At 51.1% G+C, this 8,722-nt stretch overlaps 1 protein-coding gene across 4 annotated transcripts in view; it reads right to left on the bottom strand.

Annotated features, from left to right (window-relative positions):
• Positions 1-2,838, bottom strand: part of GLI3 (GLI family zinc finger 3) — a 274,791-nt gene extending 271,953 nt beyond the window's left edge. For all 4 annotated transcript variants that reach the window (XM_059655751.1, XM_059655750.1, XM_059655749.1 and 1 more), the window contains exon 1: positions 2,698-2,838. The gene's annotated coding sequence lies outside the window, so the exon portion shown is untranslated. The remainder of the gene's footprint in view (positions 1-2,697) is intronic.
• Between the last annotated feature and the right edge of the window lie 5,884 nt (positions 2,839-8,722).

The following is an 8,722-nucleotide window of genomic DNA, read 5'->3' on the forward strand; positions in this document are numbered from 1 at the left end:
TGCTGTTACAACTAATTTATATATTATTTCATGTTTGTTTTAGGTATGACTATAGTCCAATGAGCCAAAGTGTTTGCATACCAGGTTGTTAAGACCAATATTTCCTAACATAAACAAATTATTTCAATACTTCACACAGTTTACATTAAGACCGATCACTACTGCCTTATATCCCCACAACTGAAATACTGTTATGCCTTAGAAAAAAAAATGAAGAGATTTTTAGGTTATTTCACTACTTTAAAACATAGCATTTTCCTCTTTCAAAATAATCTTGACACATGTAATTAAGAAACTGTCAGACTATTATTAATTTTTAATTTAAAACCTAAATGAAATAATTACAGGAATCAATCAATAAGGCACCTATTCAAATTACAGAGCAATTACATAAATACTCAAAATTAATACTTTAGGCCAATTCTTGACAATTTCAGTCTATAATATGCTAAGACATCAAACAACACAATAAGCATAACATGGGAAGGATGAATAGTTCCTGCCTTGGACTGAAATGAAATCATTTCAGTTGGCCAAGCAGAGCTCTCTGCTCCCCTCCCCCCTTACCCCCCACCAGCCATGCCCAACCCACTCAAGCTACACCTCTTTTTAAAAGTTAATTTATTTCCACAAGACACATATTTCAGAGATCTGAAAAATCGCCTCATCCAAATTCTGTACAAAATCACATGGTGGGGGGGGGGGAGCCTAATTATTGTGACTTTCCAGCAAAGTGCTCTGGAAAGACGAATTGGGGAAAAGGAAAGGAGAAAGGAAAGCAGGAGGTGTTTTTTAGAACTAATCATACCAGCCCGGTTGATGGCACTGCCTTTTCACAGCAGCCAGCCCTCCAGCCCTCTGAGAGGGACCAAAGTTTTGCCACTACAAAATATGCCTTTTGGGATATTGATTTTTAACTTAGTTATAAAGCAATGAAAGGCTCAGAAAAAAACCTTGGACCCTCCCACTTGCCTGCCTAAAGGAATTCAGATAGAAAAACCTGCTTTAAGGATGGGAGCAGCAGCATAGCATCATCATACAAAGTAAATGTGGTCGACAGGGAAAAATACAGCAAAGCCTGTGTTTTGGATATTCCTCTATGTCCAGTTGTTTCTGGGTGGCCCAGCAAGAATTTGTTTACCACGTGTTTGCTCTTCCTCATCTACCTGTAAATTGCCTGCTTTCCTTTTGAAATCTCAGTCCCCTGCCTCCCTCTCCTTTGTCCAGAATGGCACATAAACCTCAACGGCCTAATGCCTCCTTGGGTCTCATATCTTATGGCACCCTTGAATATACATCTGTGATAAATTTGGACTTTTTTCTCCCCCTGTTAATTTGTCTCGTGTTAATTTGATCATTAGCCCAGCTAGAAGCACCTAGAAGGTGGAAGGAAAAATTCTACTTGGTCCCCAAACCTCTGACTAAAGGGCTCTTTTACTTGGAGATGAGGACAGTCCATCATTTCAAAACTGAAATGGCAGCTGGAAAATGTGGAACAGCTGGCAAAGAGCTGGGAGAAAATGTTTTACATAAATACATGTACATATAAACTGGCAGAGGGCCATGAGCACTGTACCCAAGGCCAGAATCTATTGGGCCACTGCACACCAGGGAGAGGAGAAGTTGGGAGGCCAGAGAACTGCAAGGAGGACGGATGCCTCCTGAAACCTCTTTCTGCCAGGGGGCAGCCAGGGAAGCCTGGGTCAGCCTCGCTAGGAGTCCGGCCTCTCCGGGGCATCTCCGGAAGCAGGTGCAATCGGGGACCGGACCACAGAGTCGAGGGAGGGGGAAAGGCCCGGGTGTGCAGTGGTGCTTCGGCAACCGGCAGTCTGCTTTAAAAGTCGCTTCACAAAGTCTCCAAGTTTGGGGCAAATATTTACGCGCTCTACCCTCCTCCCGCCCATTTCTCCTCCTAACTCAAGAAAGTAACTGTCCCCTGCAGAGCGGTTCCTGCACAACTCTGTGCAAAGGGGCCGCTTAAGTGATTATTGCAGGGGGCACGGTTATGTACACCCCCCCCCCCGCACTGACTCCCTGCAGCTTCTAACGCTTTTCTCTCTCTTTTCTTTTTATTGTGTGTGTGTGTGTGTGTGTGTGTGTGCTGTCCCTGAAAAAGAAAAGAAATGAAAGAATCCCAAATCATCTACAGATGGTACAACTTTCACTTTTCCTCTATTACAACGGAGGCGCGCCTCTCCCCGGGAGCACCCCGCTCCCCCGCCCTCGGAAAGGAGGCGCGGGCTGGACGCACCCCCGCAGCCGCGAGCCCCGCGCGCCCCACCGGCCTCCCGCCGCGCCGGGCACCCGAGGGGGGTGAATCGGGGCGCAGTCGGGCGCCCAAGCTTCGGGGTCTAAGGTAGTTCCTCTCCACCCCTGAGATGGGGAGGGGGGGTGCGGTGCGCCCATGCAACTGCTGTAAACTTCGTCCCCCTCTGGGATGTGCAGTTCTCCAGTCCGACTCCGGATCCCGAGGGGTCAGCCACTTGGAAAGGGAGCTTCCAGGAGGAAGCGAAGGAAAGCCCTGCTCTGACGCCTTACCCACTGGCTCTGTAACGCGGGGCGCCTTTGACAGCCATTTTCACTTCCTCCCGTCCCCCCGGTTGGAGACCCCTCGGGACCTGGCAGCGCCGGCGCGGCCGCAGGAGCCGGCTGGCCCGTGCGGGGCCCGCGGAACAAAGAACTTCGGGCGGGACGTACCTGCGGCGGCGGCGGCTGTCAAGTCCCCTAACTTCCCGGAGACCCGCGTCCCGGGCGCGGGCGGGCGGTCCCGGCTCCGCGAGGCGCGGGGCGCCGGCCGCTCGGGCGGCGGCGAGCGGCGGGGCTGGGCCCGGAGGGTGCGGGCCGCCGGCGGAGCGGCGCGGGCGGCCGCGGGGAGGGCGAGTCGGGGCGGCGAGTGTGCGCGACCGCGAGTGAGGAGCGCGCCCGAGGAGCAGCCCCTGCCCGCGCCCTCCCGCCCCGGCGGCTCCGGCATCGGTTTCCAGGACCGTGTAACCCGATCCCGCCTGACTCACAGGCCTGAGTGACAGCTCTGATTTGGTGAACCCACGGGAAGGAGGGAGCAGGGGGAGAAAGCAAGCCCCCGCGGGCGCCTCTCCGGGCATCCAATCGACTTTCTCCCCGAGGGTCCCGGCCCCGTCCGGGAGCCCCGCGCGGGACCAGGAGCCCCCGCCCCGGCCCGGCGCCGCCCGCGCTCCTCACGCGGCGGAAAAGTTGTCCCTCGGCTCCGCGCGCCCCTCCCGCCAGTTCCCTCCTTCCCTCCGCGCCTCTTCCTCCTCCTCCTCCGGCAGCCGTGCTCCTCCTCCCCCAAGTTTTAACAGATGTTGCGGGACTCTCCCCTCACCCTCGCGCTCTCTTCCCCCGCCCCGGCCCTTTCTTTCTGCCCGGCGGCCCCTCTCCGCGCGGTGGGGACGCGCGGCGCAGCTGGAGCCGCAGGGGGCGAAGTTGGGAAAACTTAAGAGCGCAGCTCGCCTTACTTTTGCTTCCTCGCTCCTTCCAGGCCGAGCCGCGTCCCCGCGCCCGGAGCGGGTTCCTACGGCGATGCGGGCGGTGCTGGCGAGGAGGCAGCGCGGCCGGGGTCGGGGGCTGGGGGAGCCTGGGCGCCCCAGCCACGCGCGCGCGCCCTCCCCCCTGCGCCTCCTCCGCCTCCCGCGCCTCCTGCGCCTCCTCCGCCCCCTCCGCCTCTCCGCGGTCCTCACACAGACACATTCAGGCCTGCTCCTCCTCTTCCCCCTCCTTGACCCCGCGCCCGCTCGGCGCGCCGAGGCCCCACCCACCCGGCGAGGGGAAGGGGGCCCGGCATGATGTCACGGCCGCCCTCCCCGCCTTTGCTAGCCGCACCGCCGGGACGCCCGCGCCGGCTTCCACCCCAGCGCCCCGAGCGGGGGCTGCGTCCTGCCTGTTCCCTTTGCTTCACACCCCGCCTCTCCGCTCCCCTTTTCTCTCGCTCACAGTTTGGGCCCCCTTTCTTCTTTTCAAGCCTCTCTGAGGACACCCCCAAAGGCTCCCCTTCTACTTTTACATTTTCCAAGGCCAGCCGTGAACCTCTCTCTCTCATCACCAGAGGATGCTTTTGGAAGCTCCTGGTATTCCTTTCCGCCCAACTCATCTGTCCTTGGGGCCAAAATCTGGGAAGTGGGAACTCCCACTGCACAGCTTGCTGTCCCCATGGGCCACTTTATAAAGGACACAGAAACAAAGCCCCCCCCCCCTCCAATCCCCCCACCTCCCACCCCCGGTTTGGAACCTGGACTCCAACGTGGTGCTTTTCCGTGAGCTACAAAGTTTCTCCGTCCCTGATTTCTTTTCAGCGGCCCATACGAGTAAAAATTATATTCCTCCTTCCTCAAACAGCCAGCCCACATTCATCTGTACCCTTTCAGTGTATCCAACCTGGACCCAGGACTTGAAAAAGGAGTTTCTATGGGGGCTTGGGGGGAGGGGGAGACAAAGGAAGCAAAAGAAAGAAAAGGAAACGGCTGTGGCATTCCAAAATCTATTCTCCTGGGGTAAACTGAGCTTCTACCCACCTGCCCTCCTACCCTCCCGCAGTGCCTGGGAGCTCCGCGTGCTCTTGTGTTGACTGGCTGAGCCTCCTGACTGAAGGAAGAGAGTGGGTAGATGAAAGATTCGCTATTATGATTTGGAGAGCATTTTGGGATTCAAATGCTTAACTGGAGAATTTTTCAACAGAATTGATGGTGGCATTCACCGTTTGTTTCCTGGGACTTGTTGCTTATCTCACAGACAGGACAAAAGCAGGCTCTGACTTATGCTTTTATGGTAGAAGTGGTGGAGATAAAGTAGGCCTGAAGGTCCTTTTTAGGTATTTATTTTAAGATTCCTCACTGAACCTCACCCCTCTTGAAAGGAAGAAAAAAGATAGAAAAGAAGAAGGAAGGAAGGCAAAGAGAGACAGGAAGGAAGAGAGGAAAAGGGAGAGAAAAGAAACCCACAACTTACTGTACAGAGCCAGGGTTCATGGGTGGTGGTCCCAGCTTCTCCTCACTAACCGGCCTCAAGCCCTGAAAGATTGATTCTTTGAGCCCATCTGTGGGATGATCATACCTCCAGGCTGCATGCCTCCCAGGATTGATATGAGTTTTCAATGAGATAATGCATGTGAAAGTGTCAAGGGACACAACCGTGTAAAAATTGTATTTATACTTTTACAATTGCAGAGAATTAAAAGCCACTCTTTCCCACACATATACTCCTCCAACATCAGCCACAGATTTGTTTGTATTCAAGTCCTGCTTCTGCCTCAATCGTATGAATGCAAATACATTCTGATAGCATCCTCTGTTTACCCAATGGCATAAAGTAAAGAAAAAGAAAGACAGCCAATAAATCAACAACTTGAATAAACTAGATGTTTTGACTTTTACTTTTAAAAGTCTTTAGCCGATTTTGGAACATGAAGATCTTGATTCTCTTGTTTTAGAAAGAGAAGAATAAAGAAAAACAGTCGATCTGTCCGAATAGTTACACACAAAAGAGGGGAATAATGCTGGTGTAGGACTCCTGTGTGTCCCCTATTTCCTCTCCTTAGATTCGTGGCAGCTCTCAGCTTTAGTGGTGAACATATATGTAATTGGGCACATTTTGCAGAAATGGCAAAGGGAAAAAATCATGGGTAGCCTTAGTGTGAGTTAAATAGTGCCGTTCTCTTTTAACACAAGAACTCTTTTTCCCAATGAAATCTTATATGGAATCCCAAAACATAAAAGAGAGCTATTCTGCTTGCAGCTGGAGTGGGCTCTCAGAGCCCAGCCCCTCAGCCTTTCTCTTGTCACCCACCCCCTTTTCTGCAATGGCTCCGGAGACATCTCTAAAAATCCCAAAGGAACCCTGAAAGTCAGTATGGGAGCCTTTCTTGTAATTTTAGAGTGCACTTACAGACTTACAGGGCTCTGATACTGCCCTTCCTCCACGTGCAAAATTCCACCATTATAGATTCATGTATTGCCATCTCCCATCAGTTCTCTTTTCAAATGAAAATCTTCTAGGAAATTTTAATATAGTGAATCCTCAAAATGATTAAGCGTATAAGATAGATTTTTGAGGGGAGGGGGCAACAAATTGGATGAAGTAGGAGACATGAAGATACGTGTATTAGTGTTCCTAGGGTTGACACAAAATGGGTGGCTTAAAACAACAAAAATCTATTGTCTCAAGTTCTGGAAGCTAGGAGACCAAAACCAAGGTCTGGGGGGGGGGGGTGGTATGCTCCCCCTGTAACCTCTAGGGGAAGATCCTTCCTTGCCTCCTCCCAAATTCTGGTGGTGTCTATCAGTCCTTGATATTTCTTGCCTTGCATCTCTTCACTTCTGTAGTCATATGGCATTTTCCCTTTGCTAGTCTCTCCTCTTCCTACACCAGTCATACTGGCTCAGAAGCCCACTCCGCTCCAGCGTGACCTCCTCTTAAGGAAGTACATCCAGAGCAACCCGGTTTCCAAATCAGATCATATGCCGAAGTTCCAGGTGTTACAACTTCAACCTGTCTTTTGATCACTGGCCCTTTAAAAGTTGGTCCTTCTGTATGAATATCTTACCCACTTTCTTTTTGAAAGTAGCTTAGATTTGCTTAGCAACCTTTTTCCTCCTTAAGGATTAGTATCTCTTCTGTGTTCCCAAACCTAAGACAGTGAAGGCTCTTTTGATGTAAATACACACGTTGCCCCGCAGCCTTACCGTGAAGCTGTTACTGTTAGGCCAAGCCTATCTGCTGCATGCTTTCTGCACTTCTGGTGAGTTATTTCCCAGGAGCCTCCACTGTCTGGCATGCAAATAGACTCCTTGCTGACAACATAACCAGCCCAACCAACATTTCAAATGTTTCTGAGTTACAGCAGATAACACATTCTTAATGCTGAAACTAGGACTTTAAACATGTATGTATGTATGTATGTATGTATGTAGGTATGTATGTCTTTCGGAAGTTCATACGTGCCGGTTGAGACACTCCTTCTCTAAGGATTCTCACCACTTTGAAAAATGGTGGGATAAAATGCTGTGTTGGCTGCATTTGAGAACTGTAGTCCAAAACAAAAAATAAGGTTTCTTAAATTCATTCATGCTCCCCCCCGACTGACCTGGCACCTGAGATCGGCTGGAGAAGGCATAACTCACTCGCAGCAAAGGAAGCCCTGACTTGTGGAGCCACCTCGTGAACGTGAGTACAAGGAGAGAGGGAACCTGGCTCCTGCAGGTGTACAGGAGAGACAAAGAATCAAGGTCCCAAGCTCCAGAGTCATCCCTCCTCTGTCTTCCCCTGCAGGCCCCTGACCACTGATTCCTACACGGAGCTGCTCTGACTCTTGCTGGCCCCTCTCATTTCCCAGGCATACTGATTTTGCGTTGGGGTGGCTAAGGATCGACCTGCATCCCACCAGCCAGTGTACACATGGGGAAAGGACTGTACCGGTCGATTCTTAGCCACCCGAATGCCCCAGGGAAGGAAGCTTTCCCTGAGGTGGTGCAGAGTGCATGGCCCTGAGCTTCCCACGCTGACGGGCTGGTTGCCAGAGAGGGAGAATGCTTTTAAGTGCATCACACAGGTGCCCTTCGAGGGTCTCTCACTCAGCACCCACGTAACTTATGCTTCCATCTTCCTGGAACATTGGGATCATAAATGTAACCCAGATGTTGGCTATTCACCTTGGAGATGTAGCTATTATTGGCTTGGACCTTAGCCAATCCCACAAGTTGGGAAGACCTAAAACCCTCCCATGGCAGTTCTGCAGAGCTCAGAGCCCCTGTGGATGCTACATGATAAGCTATACTCAGGCCCTTGCTGGCCCCACAGGAAGTCCACCCCCGCCCCCACCCCCTGCGGCAATGGGGTGAACTTGATAGATTTTACTGATGATTTGGGTAGCCCAAGGGTGATTTTCTCCATCCCTGTCTTTCAAAAATAAAGTTTCTCTTTGTGTCTCAAACAAAGCAGTTTAAGGACCAGTGTCTGTTTCTTAAGGTCTCACCTTCCTTTCCTCAGAGCTCGTGCGTGTGACATTCCGGTTTCACTTGCCCCTTCCACCTCTCTTGGCACAGGGTCTGCTCTGCTCACTGATTTTGTGATCATCTCCCACCCACCTGGCAGTCATGCTCAGCACTCCTTTGAGTTTCCTTAAAGCTAAAGTAACAAAAGTGGCCTGTGGGACAGTGGCTCATGCACAGTGTTCGATGTGCATGTGTAAATTTTGCCCTGGACTCTTCATTTTGCCACAGTCTCTACCATTCCCCAGTGGTTCTACTTGCTACTCTCATTGACACGATCTGCCTCACTCCTAAAAACATTTGAATTTTCTGTTTTTGTCCTAAATAATCCACTAAAACAAGCTTGGTTTTACTTAGAGTCTTTTCATAAATAGGGTATAAAGGAGGGGATGTGATCTCAAACGTATCATAGCAAAAGTTCCAACATTTCCCACTAGAATTTCTGTCCGTCGTTGTTTCTCCCAATGTCCCCACTGTATTATTATTATTTGCTCCGTTCACCTCTTGTTCAGTGCCCGTCTTCGCTGCCAGGAGCTGTGGAACTGGTAGAGCAGTGCTGATGGTGGGCATGGGAGACTGTTAATGGGCACCAGAGAATTGGGGCTGCAGAGAGCCAAGCGGGGGGCGGGAGGGTGTAGGCGCCCTGTGCTACATTATCTCAATAGCTGAGACAGAACCAGTGATTATTTTTATGTTTTTGTCATTGTAACACCCCTGTCACCTTC

Source organism: Myotis daubentonii, chromosome 10 (assembly GCF_963259705.1).
Source record: "Myotis daubentonii chromosome 10, mMyoDau2.1, whole genome shotgun sequence".
Taxonomy (NCBI): Eukaryota; Metazoa; Chordata; class Mammalia; order Chiroptera; family Vespertilionidae; genus Myotis; species Myotis daubentonii.